Here is a 21,993-nt window from a genome sequence, read left to right as displayed (position 1 = left end):
TTTACAGTGTGTTGCCTTGTATGGCTCCCGTGGGCATCCACTGTATTCCGGCTGGGCACATGCAGGCTTGTCCTGAGTTTGGGTTAGATGCTTGGGTTCGTGACACACACACCCCTCCTGTTTCCCGTTTCCATGGGCTTGCAAAGGGTGTGACCAAGTGACAGTGACTTACACAGTGACATTGGGCTCCCATGTGCTTTGTGGGCAGTCTGTAGTCAATACTGTGTGGACATCCCTAGTGGGTATTGTTGTTGTATTGTACACTGCATGGTGTATTGATATGTGCTTGTGCATCCATGTCTTCCTCCTAATTTGCAGGTTCCTTCCTCATGTCTTCACAAGGCCGTCTCCTTTGCAGATGGAGTTCATGTTGTATGCAGTACACTGACACATTTGTGTGGCAGCAACACTCTACAGTTGGAAGGGGTCGATGTGCTGGCTTATTCAGGTTGCAAGACTACCACTACTTTGACTTAGTACTGTCATGTTTTTGCAATGTTTCATGGTGTGTTGCTGTATTGTGTTGGTGGTATTTGTTCATGTGTGCTGTTTGTTATTGATTACTGGGAGCATATTGTCTGTGGGCAGTTTCCATTTGGGACAGAGCACTTTGTGACACATGTGTCAGGTCTTGTGCATTGCTTTGTTTGCTTTCACATTGCATGACATGGTGTGTTGGGTGGCAGAGCTGGGGAGGGGTTGGGTGACATGGCGCTGTTTTCATGTTGTATTTTGCAAGGGGGTAATCAATTTAGCAGCATAGATGCATATCTTATAATGACAGAGCATTGGTGGTGTTTCGGTAGGTAAGGATGCACACAATGTAACACTTCCAGGTGACCAATCTCAAGCTGGTATGGTTGTGACAGTTCACTGTCCCTTATGTCATCATCATTGATTGTCAGCTGGTATGTGCCAGGGATGCGTGCACTCCACAGGGGTGTGATTTTAGGTGAAGTAATTAGCCAATAGCTGCGTACAGGCTGCCTCACCACGTGCCCTTTCCCCTCCCATGCGCAGCAGCGGTGGATGTGGTTGGGGATGTGGGGGCACCACCATGTCCACCCGCATGCCCCGGCGTGTTGCAACGTTGTGCGGGACACATGCTGCTACTATGATCCTGCACACTACTGGAGGAGCGTATAGCAGCTGCCCACCAGAGTGGTCAAGGGAGCGAAAGCGTGACTTGAGCACTCCAAATGTGCGCTCCACTATGCCCCGGGTTGCAATATGGGCTGTGTTGTATCTTACCTCGGGTGGTGTGGTGGGGTTCCTTATTGGCGTCATCATGTGGGTGCTCAGAGGGTAGGCAATGTCCCCTGGGGAGGTGGTGATGGGTATGGGTTTGTGACATTACTCAGTATCTGACATGCATGCATGTGCAGTGGCATTTATACTCACCAAGCAGCCATGTATTGCCATGCCGCCCAGCCTCTAGGTCCCGGTTTAGGGTTGACATTCTGTAAATGAAACTGTCATGGGTGGACCCAGGATAGTTGGCATACACTGAGGTGATGATTCCCTTGGCATCACATACTACCTGCACAATATGGAATGCCAGTGCTTGCGGTTTCTATAAATGTGCTCTGTTGCCCTGGGGGGACGTACAGCCACATGGGTGCAATCAATGGCACCTAGCACTTTGTGGAATTGTGCCACCCCGTAGAAATCCTGGACGGCAGCCTGCCTTTCTGCAGGTGTTCTGGGCAGGTATATGTGCCCTAGGACTGAGGGGCGTGCAGTCATGATGGCCAACACCTTGTGTAGGGAGCGTGACTGCATGGCCTGTGACACTCCCCCCACTATAGCACTTGTCCGCTGAAATGATCCAGTGGCCAAGAAGTGCAGTACATTAAGCACCTTTTCTAGGGGGCTCAGTGCTTGGGAGCATAGGGTGGGTGATGTGAGGTCATCCTCCCACTCACTCACCAGGTCGAGTATTATGTGAGGTGGAAACCTGTACCTCCCATACACCTGGTCATCAGGCATTCCAAAAAGGCTGGTTCTGGATGTAAATATTCTGGGCCTGAATATCCTCCTCCTCCTCCTGCGGTATCCCACGACCACTGCTGCAAGGAACGGTATATTCATCTTAGCGTCTGAGCTTGTTTGTTGTTTGCGCGCACTTTTAAGCTGCGCGGGTCCACGTACGCCTGCTTCCTGCTGGCGTACGTGTTTCCGGATTAGCGTCTCTTTTTTGGCGCACACATTAGCCCCGTTCGATTCCATGAATACGTGTTGTAGGCGTGCATGTGGGCGTTCCGCGCATTTGCCTCCTGTACTTCCCCCGTGACGCCCACATTTTCACACGTTGTTCCCCATTCTGCATGTTACGCCCGTGTTACGCCTACTTTTGTTGTGTTCGCTGCACTATGTGCGCTTTTGCTGTGTGCATAGCGCACGCTGTTTGAAGATGTGTACGCCAGCATGCGCCATGCAGGATTTTGGCGCACAGCCATGGATTTACACGCGCACGGACTTCCATGAATCGCTGTGCGCGGGTTTCACTGCGATTTTCGCACTTGCACTGTGATTTGCACGCTTACACACGCTTGCGCGGAAATTTTCAGCGCACATTAATTCCATGAATGGACCTGAAAATGCGAAGCCACAACAGTAGCGAGCGCAGTGTTAACATGGTTTTTAACAGAGAGCACAGCACAGCTGGTTGCCTGTTGAGTCAGGATCAGAGCGTTCTGGCGGGATCGGTAGGTTTTAGGGACTGAGATATTTCCAGTTGCCATTCTGCATATGTTTTGTGATAAGATTGGCAGTATTTCTCGCTGTGTATATGTAGGTTCTAAATTTCATGTCACGCTCCCCGTGATTATTCTTTCGCATTTGATGGTTGTGTCCATTCGAAAAGGTGCCTCAAGACACGCATGCAATGAAAGCAAAGGCAACATGCAAATAATGGTATGCACTGACATTAAATAAAAGTCATTTTGCGGAATGCAGATTGAATGAGGCCATCATTGCTGCCTGGAGTGACCTTCCAACAGGTGTGCCATCACCCACCAGGCGTAAGTGCAAAAGAACGTACTAAACAAAGTTCTGTTTACATTTTCTTTAAATGAATACTAACAGTACATTTACCATTAATCTTCATTTTATATCTTCATATTTTATCTAAGTTTATATGTTTGGGCACGCAGACATGTTTGTATTGGGACTTCAGCTGTAAACACTGTTTATAAATCAAGTGACAGAACACACACTTGGTTATGACATTTCTATTACACCAGTAGCAATTAATAGCTTGCACTTAGTCTACCGACTCTCAGAATACTGCCTTGAAATAAATCTGGCAGGCCCTTCACAGAACAAAATCTGATGTTACTGCTTCATACAGCTAGCTAAAAGAGATCCCAGTGGAACGTTTTTTTGGCACGGAGACACAGGTAGTTGGAAAATGCCATATGCATCAGCATGGCCAAGGGCAGACAATGGGTGGGTAAATAGCCAAATAACACCTAAATACAGTTTGTCCCTCCTCATATGTCATCTCTCTCCTAACTTCACTTCCCATGACAATACTTGCAGCGTATTAGCAGTGCGTTCAGCATTACTTAATAGCGCAAACTAAAAATAGCATCCATGGGGAGGGTATACTCCTTATGGAGGACACCGTTCATTAGCAATAAGAAGAAGACACACATACCAATGCATAGATAGAGGAATCATATCAACATGCTCACAGAAGGTAACATTGTTCAAGCATGGTGACACATTGGACGCCATGACAAAGGTGCACATACCATTGTATAGGACAGATAGTGGATATAAATTGAAATCTACCAGAAAGGTGCACGTTTGCTTACATAGAGTGAGATTAGAAGAGAACTATGATTTTCAGGTAGTATTCATATTAGTCAGGGAAGAAACAAATTACTTTGTGGTAAGCAATATATCAAAGCAACTATTATATACATTAAGCACCATGATACATTGTTAAACCTAGAGTGAAACATTTTTTAAGAGCATGACCTTGAACCTAAATCTCTCTTAGGGGCTGACAATTTTGAAATGTTAAGGACATGGCAATTTTGACAGGTCAGACACTACAATATATAATTAGTTGCCCAGGATCACACACATTGGTTAAGAGGTGATGCTGGGATTTAAGCCAATCAGCAATTTCTGCACTTGACACTTTGTTTTCCACATCTTATCATAGAGCAGGGTGCAATTATTTGTGAATGATTGACTTTTATGAACTAAAACATCGTTTTTTAGAACTGACTTCGAAACTGCACACAACACATAATAACCCAACTTGAAAATATTTTTCTTTAAAACTTTATAGAAGAAAGTTATGCAAAAGGGAAGGATTCTGGCTTCATGTTCTCATCATGAAGGCAAGTATACAAGTACTAGAATATGAATTGATATGTGTTTAAAAGGTTTCATCTGGGGTTTGTTATTGTGTTTTAAATCGTTAAATTCACCCAGCTCACAAACTTGCTGACTGTTATTCATGATGTGCAGTTGTACCTTTGAACACTGTATGAAAAAACCTTGTGCCAAATAGGAACCACTGAAAATATTCTCAGCAGTGTTCTGTGATATTTGGTAAGCTATCCTCAGTCTATGAACTCTTCATTCAAATTGCCTTCATGAAAAGAAAAATCAGGCAATGGGCTAAGCAATGCCACCAGTATGTGTGAAGCCAAAGTGCTTGTTTTAATCAAGTGACAGATTGAGGGCATGCTCCACCCTCCCCAATTCAGGAATGCTCAATTTTCCTTTAATTAATAAAGTTCTTTTTATGAATCTGGAACCCGAAATGTAACAAAATGTGTTTGTTTGTTTGTATATTATTTGTAATGCGCAAAACATACCCTCAGGTATCAGGGCACAGCCTTTACAAGAAATTGTGAAGCTTAGTTACACCAATCATAATATGTTACAGCAATATTAATATGTACAGAACACAGTAAAGATACACAGGATAATATACAAATATACATATGTGCCGTTAGGCACACGTGGTAAGGCACACGTGGTTACAGTGTGTACAAGTGGTACATGTAGGTGAGACTTAGCACCTCAGTGAGTTGAGGCCTGTGTTATCCAGCCATTGTACTACCTTAGAGCGGACATTTTGATAAGGCAAGTCCTTTCTAAGAGCTGGCGGCAAGGAGTTCCATAATTTGGCTGCTTTTACGGAGAAACTGTTGCCACCAATAGTAGAGCGTTTGAAGTTGGGGACAGAGAGGCAGTCTTTGTAGGCTGTTCTTGTGGGCCTCAAGGAGGACTGTCTATGAAATTTTTCAACCGAATAGATTGGGGCTGCATTGTTAAGGGATTTATGAGTGAGTGATGCCGTTATCAGGAGGATTTTGTTTTTGATGGTCAGCCAGTTATGCTGTTGGCTATGGGCTGTAATATGCTCTCTTCTGGAGATGCCCATGGCTGCTCTAAGAGCGTTGTTCTGAAGAGTTTGTAGTTGGCTAGTGATGGCTTTAGAAGCTCCCACATAAAGGGCATTGCAGTAGTCTAGGCGGGACAGTATAAGAGCTCTAGCGAGGGTGAGGCAACTGGTGTCGGACAAGAATGGTTTGGCTGCACGTATCAATTTGCACGTGTAAGCTGTGAATGATGCTAGGGAGCTCGCCTGTCTATTGAAGGAGAAGTTGGAGTCCAGGTAGAATCCTAATGGTTTGACCTCTTGTCTCACTTCAATGTCGTTGCCATCAATCACAAAGGAGCCGTAGGCAGGGCCTAGTTTCTTTAGGCTAGTGGTAGTGCCTAAAATGATAAGTTCCGTTTTATCATCATTCAGACATAGACCATGTTTGGCCATCCATGCCTGGATGATGATGTACACTCTTTTTACCAAGGCCAATTGATTCCCTAAAGCATTCCCTCCAATTTCGGGGTAAGAAACAATCAGGGTTGCAAAGCAGTTATATTTATTAATAAACTAGAAATAATTTGACACATTTAAATATATAAAAAGCCTACATATATGAAATGTAAATGTTGATAGTGACTTCAATGAAGAATAATCAATGTACGGGTTGCATCACTTTTCTATGCTACGTTTACATGAATGGACTTTTTGTAACTCAGCCTCATCAGCATATAGACATTTTACTACTCTGAGCGCACATGTACCATGGACTGAAAAATACATGAGGCTACAGAATAATGCTTTCATTTGTTAAAAACCGAAATAAAAACAGAACATCCTTGCCTGTCTAAATCTCTTTACTTGCCCTTAACTGAAAATAGATCCCTCCCCCTGTACTCAATGGACAAACACTGATCTAGAAAACTAATTGGAAACCCCAGCTACTTGGTTTTCCCGCATGTACATTTCTTGTATAAAAGAAACTATATATTCAATGTGTATGTTTGCTAAATGTCCTTCTGTGGTGTTTCTATTGCATTAATGTGAAAAAGTATACATTTCTCATTATTAATGGACAACTTAAAGGCAGAAAAATGGGTAACGGTTAATAACATGTTCCCCGTATTCTTGAGTGGATTAGCACCAGTAAGAGAACTCTAGTTGCTGATTTAACCAGGGAATAACTTCAATTACATTTCATTTCTAGGTATGCACTCTTACAATTCCAGGAAGGATGGGGCACCATTTTCCAGCTACTTACCAGTGTGCTTGGAGACTCTGGGCTCTTGTGAGGGCCCCTTGCTGCATCCCGTGGCTGTGCACCATCGCAGCCTGGAAGGATGGACTCCTTTCGTGAAAGGGGCACATAGTGTGGTAGGCGGCCATGTTTCAGGGTCCTTCCCTGTAGTGTGCAAGGCCATGTACCACACCAAATGCACGGACACAGCTGACAGCTGGTGTATAAGGGCCATGCCTTAAGTAGAACTATGTCATTGCAACAGTCTACAACTATTGCCTTTTTCCTCAGCCTCAAGTTGAAACTCTATGTGAGGTATATAGCGTTAGGTAATTAATTTACACATTTCATATCTTGAATAGGAGGTTCCTGCTCCTCCCCCACTTATCTGTCACAGGAATTGCTCATCACAGATTCTATTAAGGGAATTGCCTTGAGCAGGTGAGAATCATCTTTCACCTTCGCCCTCCCTATCTACTACATTTCAGTTTCCCCTCTCTCAATTATTGTGTTCTTATCTCCTCCCTCCAGCTTCTGCATTCCTGTCTCAAGTTATTCAGTGGGGTGTGTCCTCTAGCACTCCCACATTTTTCACAGGACCTGACAGCATTATCATTCCCAACCTGTGGGGTCCTACCCTATAGGCTTGGAGGGTGATTGCTGCACAGGTCTCCAGAGAGTTCTACAAGCCCAGACTCGCTTTGTCCATGACAGAACTGACATGCACATAGAGAGATATCCTTCTGACTCGTAAAAACGTTTGTTTTCAGTGCATATTATACAGAGAAGGAGTAAGGGGATCTCCCAGTATATACACCATAAGACTAATTATATGAAATATAATTCCAGAAGCGCATACTCTTCTGAAATATTCTGTAACTTCTATGAATGTACAGACAATGTATATACCCCTTGCCCTCATTACCTACAAATGTCAGGGGCCAGGGTTTCATTGTTTCCCTTGCAGAGTATATTTCCCCATAGAATATTTACCCTTGGAATTATACTTACATAGCAATCTCTTTGGCTATCTCACAGACAGGGGGCACCCTGTTAAGGACTGCTTCAATTCTCCCCCACTAGAAACAGGTGGGCATAAGTTAGCGAGATGGAGTCAGCATCTCTCCAACGCATGATCTCCCTCTTTCTGTATTGAGTGCTGTCTGTTGTTTTTTCCACTGAAGGCCACTGAAGAAGGGCTGGGTCTTTAACTACAAGCAGACCTCACTTATAGTGGTCTGTTGATAATCCAAAATGGGTCCAAAGGGAAGGAAACTATATCATTCTCCTTTCTGCTGTTATCAATTCTCATTTATCTCCTCCTTCTTCTCCATCAGCCAGCCAGTCAGTGAACCAACATGTGACTGAGCCCATACTCTATGGGGTTGACCTTTTGTAAAGCAGAAACTACTCCCTTCAGAGGTGTGGATAATTTCTCTAATCTAATTGGTCAATGTATGTGTTTGGACATGCCAAATGTGACAACACACTAAAATGATCCCGCCATACACATTGGGCATATTTATGTGGAGGGCAGTCTTATGGAGTTACTTCCAAACCCAGTCAATCAGGGTTGTCAAATGATGGGATTCCCATCTTGACACAATTTGGGCCTCATTACACGGTAGGCAGTAGGGGATTACCGGCACCGGTAAAGGGCACCGGTGCCAGTAATCCCCTACCGCCCTACTATGAGGTCCCTCAGCGGGTCCCGTCCTTAACGTGTGGTCTGCCCTGGCATTATGGATGGTTCATGCTGAGGGACCTCAGAGCTAATAACGGTACCACAAATTATGGTACCGTTATTAGCTCCTTCCCCATTCCCATTTGAGCCCTAAGGGGGCTCAGATGGGAATGGGGGGTTCCCGGAGTTGGGACTTACCGGTCCCACAAAGGTCAGAATAGACCGGTAAATCCCTATTCTGGGAACCCGGACTCCGACGGCAGTAGGGGGTAGCCATGGCACTAATAGTGCCATGGCTACCGCCTACCGTGTAATGAGGCCCAATGTGTGGTAGATGAGTTACATATTTGTTAAGTTTTTACAAAAATAATATTTCCACCTCATGATAACAGGCTCAGCTGCACATACGCTAAGACTTGAAGTGCATAGTTTTTCCACAACTATACGCATATTAGTCTAATTTACATAATTACATAAACATTATTTTACATTCAGCTGAGTCACCCTGAATATATTTAAAAAGAAAAAAAGAAAACATAACTCTAAGAGCTTCTATTCATGAGTTATAAGGGAAAATAAATTTCCCAATGCAAAATTTAAAGGCATACATTTTTCTCTAGTTTACACAATAGTAAGTGGCATTTTCAGTTCTTAGCTGGCACAGCCAAATGGTGTCAGTTCTGTTAGTTTAGAGCTGGGACATTTAAGATCCCGTGAATGCTGTCGTCATGGCAAAAGTTCTTTCAAGTAACGCTGGCATTGTCATCCATTTACGACTTCAGTCCCAGCCCCCAATTCCCCTTTGAATGGTTCCAGGATCAGATTGCCCCTCATATGAGACATCTAGTCCCCAAAGGTGTGATGTTTCCTTCCCCCTTGAAGAGGGCGGATTTGATTACTTGAGAGGTGACTCCTGCTCACCCCTTCCCCGAGAAAATACATAGTATTTTTAGTGGGGTTCCACATAAGCTCAAATACAGATGGAAGCTGTTAATATATTAATTTTATTTTGTTCTGCAGGGTCGGGCTTCCTGAGAATCAACTCCAGGCAGTCATTAGCTTTTATGGTTCAGCTTTAAAGGTCAGTGTTCACACTTTTCTCCTGGGAAAGCAGGGCATCCATGTCCTGTAGCATGTTGGGGGATGGAAGGCAATTTGGCAGTTCAGGCCTACTTTCATTCAGGTAGGTTTCATTCAAAATTGCAGACTTTAAAGTGACATTTTCTTTTCTACTTGCTTTTACATTTTTACAAAACACGCCAACATTATACATTTCTCTTTGCACTGAACTCCCATCACAACTTATTTTTGATTTTGCTGTATGTTTCCTTCTATAACGCTGATTCCTAGTCCTGCAATGTAAAACATACACAATGCAAGGCCCAAATCTGATTTTGAATCTCCTTGCACAGGCTGTGCTTTTCATCTCTGATTGGACAGTTCTTCCATTTTGATAAAGGTTGCTGGATAATTTCTGGTAACTGGAAGGACTTTTTTTCTAGGCTTTGTCAGTTACTTTGTAGATATACACTTATACAAATGGGCTGCAAACATTACACATTCCCTTGCACGTGTCAGTTTCTAGACGCTGTGTGCAGTCTGCAGCTCACATGTTTTTAAACTGGTGATTTTCTTTCTTTGCATTCTTTTCTTTGGTATAGATTTCCCTACACCTTCTCACAGAAGGCAACAGAGCACCATACAGTGAAATATGACTAGTTGCCCAGAATTACTGTATTGTCCGCTGGCAAAGCTAGGATATGAGCTTCTACACTTGGTTCCACATTCTTGAATTGCTCTACCTAATCACCTCTCCCGACTAACACTTTATGCTCTTAATTGGGTGTGGCTGGTAGTAGTCATAACCCTCATTTAGAGTAGTCAAGGTCTAGACCTGCATCATACGATGCTATGTTATATTTTCATAGTTAGCACTATCTGTTGCAGGTACACTGTTTTGTAGTATTTCTTTCTATCACACAAGTATATATAAACTCATGTTTTTCAGCCTCAGACATAGGAAAGGCTGAGGCTGCCTTGCTTGAATGTGTTACTGTGTTTTATTATTATTAGTATTATTATTATTATTATTTTTATTATTATTATTATTATTATTATTATTATTAGGGTATTTATTGAGCACAGACTTAGCTTCAGGAAGCAACAGAACACTTTACAATCATAGGGTGAAGAACACAAGAACACAGTGAGGAGTGGGGAGCTAACAAGGGTGGGTAAGGATGAGCAATTTGTGGCAAGGGACCGGCCGAACATGACAGGCAGTGGCCTCACAGTCATCCACAACACCTTGTGGCCCTGCACCAGACTTGACGTTGACAACATTGGCTTCTTTGAAGTCCTCTTTTGCCACTTCCTGCTCTCCTCAACAGACACAGTCCCCTTACATCTCATCTATAGACCACCCAAACCCAACACTGCCTTCATCAGAGTCTTCAATGGCCTGGTCAGCATCATGTTCTTCATGCACGCCAACAACATATTCATGTGCAGATTCAACCTCCCAGGAAACAAGGTTACCAGACCGATGAAGGAAGCTCTCTTCAGTCTTCTCAACACCCTCACACAGCACGTAAAATACCCACTGTACGAGAAAGGTTACATTCTCCACTTAATCTTCACCACACTGCCTTTCCTCTACTACATCTCTGCTCTCATGCTTGACTGGTCTGAACACCTGGCCGTGCCTTTCAACATCATGCACATCACCTCAGTCAAGCACTCTCAGTAGAAACACATCAGTCAAACCTTCATGTCTTCAAGAACTTCCCGGTGAAAGCCCTCACGAAAGACCTTGCCAACCTCCACCTCACATGGACCGAACACACCCAACTGAACTGTGACTCTCTACTGGAAGCATTCAATGCCACCCTCTCAGCCTCCACCAACCGAAAAGTGCCTCTGAAACAACATACCCACATATTGATATTGGCAGCACCCTGGTACATGCAACAACTCAACCTCAACAAAAGAGTCATCACAAAACAAGATAAAAACTTGTGCCACTCCAGGAGCACATCCGACCTAGTGCTCCTCAAGGAACGCCGAGCAACCCACCAACAACTGATCAACACAGGCAAGGCCTCCTACTATTGGAACACCATATCAGAATCTGACAACAAAAGCAGAGCCCTCTTCAAAATGGTCAAGCACTGTGTCAATCGGTAACCTGACCCTGCGGTACCACTCTCTATCAAAAAATCTACCACCATCAATACCCTCTTCATTGTCAAAATCAGCAAGATTCCCCAGCACATGACACCAGCTCTCCATCCACAGAACCACCTCACATCCTTTCCTGATCTCTCCACAGCCTGGACAATATTCAAGACACTCTCTACAGAGGACCTGGTAGAAACCCTGGCTGCCCTCAAAGCAACATTGTATACAGATGATAACCTTCCAGCATCCACCCTCAAGATCCTCCCTGCAGAAGCTATCCTTCGCTACCTGTAGATCATCAACAGCTTCCTAACTCAAGTTACCTTCTCATCAACCTTAAAGACAGGACAAATACTGCCTCTACTAAAGAAACCCACACTGGATCCCGACAACCTAGGTTACTATCGCCCCATCACACATCTTCTCTTCATAGGTAAGATCATCAAGAAAGTGGTAGCCACGCAACTGCAGCAACACATCAACACCAAAAGTTTCCCCCAAACCAAACAATCCGGGTTCAGAACCCAGATGCAGCACAGAGATGGCAACTATACAGTTGGTTGACGATGCCCTTAACATCCTTGATAATGACCACCCCTACCTCCTGGTTCTACTCGATCTCTCGGTCACTTTTGACACAGTAGACCACCAGGTACTCACAGACATCCTACATTGGCGAATGTGGGATCAGTGAACTTGCCCTACCTCGCAAACTGCCAGCAGTCTATTCTGATGGACTCCTCTAGATCGCCATGCTACCCATCACCTGGTGAATCACACAGGGTTCTATCCTTTCCCCATTGATCTTCAATCTACACATGTAACCACAGGGATCCCTCCTAGCCACACACAATATCCACACCAACCAATATGCCCACGACTCACAATACCTCAGTATTGACTCCATCAAGGATATCCACATGCTCAAAGCCTGCCTCTCGCTGATCCAGTCTTGGATGTCCAGTGCATACTTGAAGTTCAACCCCTCCAAGACTGAACACCCAGACATAGAGACTTGGCTATCAACCATGAACCTTGAGGGCTTCACACCCAAGCTCACTTCCTGCACCAAGTCCCTCGGGTACCACATCAACAAACACTGCTCCTTCAAGACACACATAGCTAAGAAAGCTCTGACAGCTTGGAATCAGCTCTCCCTCCTGCGAAAGTTCAAGCCCTTCTTCCCTCCGGACAGCTTTAGATGCACCGTTCAAGCACGGGTCCTATCCCACCTGCATGGGGGCAATGCTCTCCTCAAAGGCCTCCTGTCGGCCTCCCTTGTGCCCCTGAGAAGCATTCTACATGCATCCTCATGCCTCATCAAAGGTCTACGCAGATACAACCACATCACCCCAGACCTCATCAACCTACACTGTCTCCCACTTCCCACACAAATCACCTTCAAGCCTTGCTGCAACATCTATAAGGCAGTCACCCTCAAGTCACCCAGCTATATCGCACAGAAATTCAGCATCTCTTGTGGACAGCCCAGCACCAGAAGCCAGGACATGTGCAGACTTGAAATCCACCGATGCAAAAAGGAAAGGACCAAAAAGGACCAGAAAATATGCCTCCTCCCCGTCAGCATCAGACTTGCCCCCACACTCCTACAATTCAGCAATTCAGACAAGAACTCAAGACCCACCTCTCAACACCTAGGCCATCACTTCACCCCCTGTGCCACCTGACTTTCTAGATGCCATCGGCCCCTCTCCTCCCTGCCATCCGGTACAGCTGCACCCAACCTCTTTGTCCCCCTGTATCCTACCACCGTTGTATATCTGTTCTGTTGTTACCTCTGAAAAGAGCTATGTTGCTCTGTTATACATCTATGGTGTTGTATGCTTCTGTAAAGTGCTCTGTTGCTTCCCAAAATCTAGGTCCACATTCAATAAATACAATAATAATAATAATAATAATAATAATAACAATATTAACAATAATGATAATAGGATGGGGAGCGCGCAGGGTGTGTGCACCTGGCATATAAGCAAAATCTCTTTAACACATTTTTACCACACTAAGCTATTTTCTGGAAAAGTGTGGCACTCAAATTAATCAATATGCATTTAAACTTTGAGGATTACACATTATCAATATATTCTCCACAGGAGGGCGAAAATGCTCCCGGTGTTAGTGAATTGACAAGCTGGGTCAGATTTTCAAAAATTAGTTCAAATAAGAAAAGTGCAGAGAATGTTTTTTTTCATTTGAGAAATGTACAGGTCACTTTATTCTCAAAGGTGACCTCAAAGGTGACCTGAGCATTTCAGACCATTTCAGAGGTAGGTAATGCTAACCCACGTGGATGATTGGACCGTTTTTCCCAATTGACAGTCTCAGTGCCTGCTACTTTGAATTGCGTATTTCTATCCTTGTTAGAAACATAGATATGCAAGTGGGAGAGCAGTGTTCTGTCGCTCCAAAAAAGAATACATCAAAGTTTCAGAAATTAACCTTTTGTACAGTGGGACTTCCTCTGCACCTTGTTAAAACAGGTCTTTCATTTTTTCACATTTAAAAGCATCTCCCATTTCTGGATTTGGGATGCACATTGAAATGCACAAATATGCCCTCATATTTGGCCAAATGAGCAAAGGGAGTGAAAAATGGCATCTGAATGAGAATCTGGCCTACTCTCTGTACTTCAGTGAGCACAGAGGGCCAGATTCTCAAAACCTTTTTTGGGATCAGGTGATGAGAGACGCTAACACATCTCATCAATTGCACCAAAAAATGGAGCAGACCATCCTCAAAGGGCATCTGAATGAGCCCATCTTAGATTCACTAATCAGGCGGCTTTTCTATGCTTTTAAAAGTGCAACGGGAGCATAGCGCAGGGGCAATGGGCTCGCCTTGGCAACAAGACCACGCGCGGCAATGCAGGTTTGATCCCGGGTCTGCGCTTAGAAGCCTGTGGGTATTCAGTGTGTTACAAATAACCTATTATAATATAATACATACCAAAATCACAAACGAGATATGCTTTTAAATGTTCAGAAAGGAAGGTCATCCTCCTGCTCTGCTTGGGGACAGGAGCCGGCTGAGGAGCAACTACTATTGACAGAGTCATTTTTGACCCTATCATGATTTTTTCTTTGAGTTTGACAGCCACAGTTTAAACGGCGACTGTCACTTGCATTTCCATTCCAAAGACAGGGATTGAAAGGCTTTGTTTCTTTCCAAGTATATTGGCCCCATCTCTGTGAAATGTGCTCCCAACGATCACGTGGTTGCTTCGAGCCTCTCATCCCTTCCAACAATAATGTGTGCAAGGGGGCTGGGCAGTACATCTGTGTGACACTCGCCGGCCCCTCCTGAAATGTGCAGGTCACCTTTTTGAATAAGGTGACCTTCGAATTTGGCAAAGTACCACAAATGAAGTGAGTGCATTCTCTGCACTCCTTTCATTTGTGCTAATTTATCCAAATCAGGCCCAGAACGCTTTACAGCTTTGTTTCATCAGAACAGAATGTACTTGTGAACAAAATCCAAGCAGCAGGTTTAGCGCTTCAGCAGTGCACCATAAAACAACCGGGCATTATTTTTGTAAAAATGGGCACTGCCTTATTTGAATCAGGTAGCCATGTGCCCCCATCCCCTCCCGCCAAGGCTTTTCCCTGTCCATAAAGATGTTTCTGCATTGGAGCCCAAAGGAAAGGAGTTGGGGAACCAGCAGCCAAAGATTAGCACAATTATATGGCATTTCTCTGTCAAGGAGGCACAGTGAATGAAAAGTGGTTTACACAACTTTACGTCAGGATTTTGCAAGTGAATGAAATCTTATTAACAATGGAAACTTTGACTCTTCTTTTGGCAGCCCAATTACATATAAGAATGCCATACACCAGAGTCATCCAACTCCATTCCTCGAGGGCCGGAAACAAGTCAGATTTTCAGGATAGCCCTCAATAATATTCATGCGATGAATGCCCATACAATGATTTTAAATGTATGCACATGTTATCTCATGAAGTTTAATGAGGGATAGCCTGAAAACCTGGCAGGATTGCGACCCTGGAAGTCCTCGAGTTGGACAACCCTGTAATACAAATAAGGGGGGTAATCGCTAAACACTGGGTTTCCATAGGCAGCATTATTAAGAAAACATTATGGTTTCTCCAACCTAGGCAGCATACAAATATCTGTGTTATGTTTACTAAACTAGGCGTTTAAAAGAGAAGCAGGTAAATGGGTAGTCAGCTCAAGGCGAATAGGAGTAGCTGATTGCCGGAGGTCAAGATCTGATGGAAGACAGATAGTTGCTGGTCTCACTTATTGATTTATGTATTTATTTACTGAGCATTTTATTAGGCGCCTATATGTCACAAATGGTGTTTCCAGGCGCCACAAGGCAAAGTGGGGAGGGAACAAGGGAGTGATAATAATGGCAAAAACAGTAAATACACAATCGTGGTCCTACTAGGCCGTGTGACATTCGGACATGCAAGTGCAGTTGAAGAGAAGTTCAGGAGGTAGGGAAGGAAGGGGGAGGGGGGTTGGGTGGAGCAAGGAACGGGCAAGTGCTGGTGAGTTCCCAGGAGGCAAGGGGTGGGTCGACTGGATAGAGCGGAGGAAATCCAAGAGTGGGATGCAACCACGCGGCAGGGGGCCCACAAGGGGGTCGCTGGTGTCGACTGAGCAGGGGCCTGGTAACCTGTAAGAATCATGAGGGTCCATGCTACCAGTCTCAGAGGCAGTGGGGTGATTAGTAGGCAAGGGAAAGAGGGATAGAGGTAGGGAAAAGCTAGGTTTTGAGGAGTTTCAGGAAGTTAAGGAGGCCCGGCTTAAGTCTGAGAGGGGCAGGGAGGCTGTTCCAAATAGGCACCAGCCAAGAGAGAGACCTGCCCCTCACTCTCTGATTGGGGAAGCGTTTGACAAGTAAAGAGTTGGAGTTAGAGGAGCGGAGGGCACTAGCAGGGAAGTAGTTAGGGAGAAAGAGTTGTAGATAACATGGTCCCATGGCCCAGAAAGCCTTATGTATGATGCAGAGGGTCATGCATTTGATACTCAAGGCCACTGGGAACCATTGGAGAGATCTTAGGGCTGGGGAGATATGGTCTCTAGGCTTATGGCCAAGGATAATCTTGCATCCCTATTCTGGATTGGCTGAAGGGGACATAGGGATAAAATGGGGAGGTTGAAAAAGAGGTTGTTGCAGTAGTCCAGCCTAGAGAGGACCAAAGCTCTGGAAACATTGAGCTTCTGGAGAAAAACGAGAAAGCAGAGAATGCCTTGTGGATGTCAAGCTGGAAGTGGGCCTTCTTGGCAAGGTCCAGGATACGAGGGGTGAAGGAGAGAGAGGAGTTGAAGATGACCCACTGGTTTTTGCCCTCATGGGTAGAGGGGTCATGCATGGCAGCCAGACAGTAGGAGGGAATCAGGGCACAGGTGTCCTGATAAAAAGGATGGCATTACTGTCATTAAGAGTGGTAAGCAATGTGGCCACATTTTCTGGGTCAAGCTGCCCTTTGTCCATAGCATGTGAGTGGTGAATACTTCAATTCACTCTATTCCGTCTTAAGTGTGCCATGTGCTTCAGCCAAGACCCTACAGATCCTGATTTGTCCTTCGCCATGTCATTCTAGCTCTGGCAAGTCATGTGAATGGCTAAAGTGAGAGAGACTGGTACACAATGTGCAAAGAGAGCATTTACCATGCGTCCACGGGTGTCTCACATTCTCTTGTCTGACTCAGCTCAAAACTAGTTTGGCGGCACCATGGGCGTAATTATAGGGGGGGACAGGGGTATAAGTCCCCCCAACCTTGGTGGCATGCCTTTTTGTCCCCCCCATCTTTTGGTGGGAGGGCCAGGGGGGGCGCATTCTGGTCCGCTGCATTAATTGATCATGTAATACGACAGCGCAAGCGTGGCTGAAGTGCCAAGCCAGGCTTGCGCTGTCTCATCACATAATGCTGAGCTGAACTCAGCTGCGTGTATGTTTGTTGGAGGGCTGGGCTGCGGGCTGACCCTACTGATGGGTTACTTTTGGATAATCACATTTGGGGTCAGGGGAGTATCCAGCATTGCAAGAGTGGGGGGTGAGGTGAGCCACAAAATGCAGTCTGTGTAATAGTCTCATTCACACACCCAAACAGCCCACCCCTGCCCCAATCTACTTTTTTGGTAACATTAGTGGCCGATGGCATTTTTACACATAAAAAAATAAAACTGCAGGATCATTGCAGATGCAGCAAACCTATCTATTAGAGCTCTGTTCAGGCGCTCTGGGGCAAAATACATGGAAAGCTCCTAAATTGCATATGTATTGCACCAACAGAAGTGACTTCACAGAAAAGGGACATTGGGAGGAGCAACATCAGTTTTCGATACGTGGAGGCACCATAGTAGTGACTTTGGAATAAGTTGCCATATGTAAGCCAAGTGGCAAATATGCTTGTGATGCAAAATACCTAAAATGCACTATTGTTATATATGGAGCAACTCTGTAGTCATTAGGCTTTTTTTATTATAATAGCATTATATGTTAACATAAGCCTTGAAGTGAATCAGAATCACATACATAGCTTCAGAGAAGACACACTGTGATTAAATGAATTGCTCAGGATCACACACTTTGGTTAAATGGTGAAACTGGGATGTGGACAATTTAAGCAACTGTGCACATCTTCCTAGGTTTAGTTGATATAAATATGTATTTAGGTTTTGCTTTACATTTCATGTGCTTACATAATTATTTAGCAGTGCCTTGGACGCAAACCATACTACATAATGAGCTAGCCTTTCATAGTAAACTAATTGTACACTATATGCATTGGGCTTCATTTCGAGCTTGCCGGTCTGGATACAACGGTACCGGTAAGCTTGCTGGCACCGTTGTATACCGAACTGGCGGAATGAAAGGCACCCGCGAGCACAGCATGCCTGTAGCACAGGCACCATAATGAACCGTGCCGGTGCTACAGGCATCCCCATTCCCATTGATCCCTATGGGGCTCAAATGGGGATCACCCGTTTCCGGCACCCGCGAAAGGGCAATTACGGGGTCCGGCGGGGCCGGAATAGCCCAGTAATTGCCCATTCGCGGGTGCTGGACTTTCTTGAAAGTTTGGAGGTAGCCGTGCCGGTTTTACCGGCAAGGCTACCTCCAACCATGTAATGAGGCCCATTGTCATAGAACTATGTTGAGGAATGAGAGTATAACTCTATTTTTATCCTCTCCATCCTGCATGCAAAGCCACAATAGTATCTTGCAGATTAATGTGAGCCTAACAAATCCCCCTTGGGTTTTAAAGCCATAGGCATTATTTCTTAAAGCATGCAACATTATGCACCCTTCTCACTTCTGATCACTACCTCACATACACATTTCAAAAGGACAAAAGTCCCTGCTAATAGTCGCTCCCTCCATCCCATCAATGCATAATGGCTCACAGTGTAATGCTCTGTCGAAACAGAGAAACGTGAGGACCCTCTGCTTCCCAGAGCTCCTCGGGACATTGTCTTGGCAGCTGGACACCTTTACCATTCAGAAAGGGTAAGGTGTCCTGCTATCAGGACAATAAGCGTGCTGAGCACAAATTGCTTGACACATTGTCCTGCCAGTGGGACACCATTCCCGTTGGGCACCCTCTTTGAGGTACCGAACAGGAGTGGCGTCCCACTGACAAATGTCCCGGTCTGGCCTCCCGTTCGGTACGCTAGTGCCTTGGGTCATTTGAACACAGGAAAATATACCTTAATTCTAATGAGTCAGAATGTTGCAAGTAATTCATGAAATCAGAATAAGCAACCCAATGTGCTGTTTTAAAATCGTGCAGGCATCCATTTCGTATTATGCCTATATGCGTGTTTGAGTGGCAATAATCAAACAGCTCCCTTCAGCCTGCTTGCAGGCCCTCTTTAGGTAGAGGAGGTGCAGGCTTTTTTACTGTTGTCAATACAGTGAATTTTAAAAACCAACTGTGGGGTTATAAGTTTCAGAAGACTGACGTGTCTTTAGAATAGAATTTTAAAGATACGCCACCAGTCTTATGAAAGTTATAACAGAGCGTCAGCAATGGACTCTTGTGGTGTAGTAGTTTAGAGTTATCCCTCAGAGACACCTTCCGCCATTCCTCCACCCAGCCTCTTTCTTTCAGTTGTCATGTCCCCCCCAAACGTTTTCAGCAAAGTTACCACACTGGCAGCACACACGATATCTAATACCTGGAACATTGCCCAGATTTGGGAGCAGGGTGACAAGCACTTAGTGATTTAAGTGGGATGGGAAATCGAGGGGGCGCAGCTCAATAAAAGAGTGTGGCATAATGCATGATAGGGGTGGCCTAAAGAGTTCTGTCCGTGCACTTGTAAACAGCATTACATTTGCAGTAAGTTATAGAAAACAAACATTGTTTTAATTTTGAGAAAACGATTTCTCGTTGTAACTTAATTTATTGTCATTTAGTCTATTTCTTGGATGAGTTGGAGGCAGGAGCATCAGGGGTAACACCTTCTCTACATAATTGAATACAAACGTATTAACTATGAAGACAATGTTTTTTTAATCAAAAATCATTCCGCGCACTTTTCCTAGAAAATTATATTGATAACAAAGTATCCCAACCTCATAACAAACTAGACTTTTAAGTTACAAAGTAAAGCACATTTCTTAAAAACAGAACAATTGTAGCCTGCAGCACACAAAACAGGGTCCTCTGTCGTATAATTTGGCACCAACAGAGTGTTTCAGCAGCTGAGGGATTTCACTCTGATGTGTGTTAATGGCTATCATCACATCACTGAGGAATCACTACTGTCTGCTACTTTCCACAATGAATCCTGCCAGAGCAAGCAATGGGAAGGAGTAGCCATTAGCTCAACCCCTCTACTGCATCCCTAAATAAAGCATGTGCCATGTGGAGGTGATCAGAAATAGCCTCTCTCCTTCAACATCACCACTGTCCCCAACCTGAAGCGAGACACAACGGACACAAGAAACCTCAGGGTACTTCTCGTGTCATCCATATGGTGGCAACGGAAGACTGTACACACGATTATAATTGAACAAAATCGGAGTGGTGCGTAAGGGGAGCCCCAGCAGACCACTGGATCAAAAGAATTTAGTGGCGATTAATGAGGCTCTGCTCTGGCTAGCGCAGCCCACTTAAAGCCCTATTGTTATTGGAACATTCTACTCCACTAAATAGCCACCAATGAGCACACTAGTGCACTGCAGTTGAAATGCATATATTGATGTAATATTTCAGTACACAAACATAGGTGCAGCCACTTAAAATATCCTATTTAGTTGACTCTACAACTTGACATCTGAATGAGGAAATGACGCAGACCTCATTGTGACATCCTCTGCAGACATCCTGTGCATGCCTGAGCATGGTGTGGTGTTACTTGAAAAGAAACCCAGCCAGTGCCACTTCCTTCCATTGAAAAGTAAACAAAGTAGGTAATTAACAATCTACAAACAGGAGGTTGTTGCTAAATGTTAGGAAGGCCATTCTGCCTATACATTTTATACCTATAGATACATGTGGCTGTTTCAGAAATTGCTGTTTCTTCAGTTGTCTGCTGTTCTGCTACTCTGCTCTCTTTTCATTTGGGGATTGTCCGCTCTTATTGAACTGCCCTGCAGCAGTGTCTGTTTGTGAACTTTACATGTATGACAAGTAGATTTTCTTCATTTCATTCTGCGAATGTCTAAACTGATTAAAGTCATTCAAAATAACTAAGTTGGCCACAGAAGTGCCTCCCTCATTTTCACAATATTATACTGATCCAAGCGGTTTCCTTGTTGGGCACCCATCATGGGTGTTACCGACAATTTCAACCCGGTCTGCTCATGCTGACAAACCTTCAATTTGAGGATAAACCTCATGTCTCCTCACTGAGAAACTCAGCATCTTTGGAGGCTCACGATCCCCATGAAGTAAAGGAATGAGCAGACTTCCATGCTGCCAGTGAATGAAGAAAAAATTGAGAAAACAGGCCTTCTCTGTTTCAACCACAGACTCTGGAACCTCTTCCCTGTCAAAAACATACTCACCCCTGCTGCTTCTACATTTTAGGAAGGCGCTCAAGACCCTCCACTTCAAGGAATGGTTCATCCCTAAAGCCTAGGCCCACACATTCTCCCATCCCCACCCAACCTGATACTGGGTGATCTGCTCCCCCCTGTTTCCTCTTCTGGTTTCTTGTAGATCCCTGGCTGCCAAGTTGCTTGCCCTAACCCTCACTCTCTGTTAGCTCCCCACTTCCTTGTTTCACTGTTTCCCTGACTGGGTCCTTCCCTATGATTTAGAAAGTCCACCATTGCTTACTGATGCTAGGTCTGTGCTAAATAAATAACCTAATATTAATAATAATAATCATAATAATCATAATCATTACAATATTATCTACATCTTTCAAGATTAATGAGCATTCCCAATATGCTGCTTCACACTCAGAGCTAATATTAGCTAGCTGCATATGTGCAGTGTTCCTCTCTCTAAAATGGTAGTAGGCATTGTAGGAAATGGCGACATAACTCGTATCAGGCATCCCATAATGTACTTTTGGATCATTGTCTGATT

The sequence above is a fragment of the Ambystoma mexicanum genome, chromosome 2q (assembly GCF_040938575.1).
Source record: "Ambystoma mexicanum isolate Mex_15411 chromosome 2q, UKY_AmexF1_1, whole genome shotgun sequence".
NCBI classification, from domain to species: Eukaryota; Metazoa; Chordata; class Amphibia; order Caudata; family Ambystomatidae; genus Ambystoma; species Ambystoma mexicanum.
Note: the sequence above shows the minus strand (reverse complement) of the source record.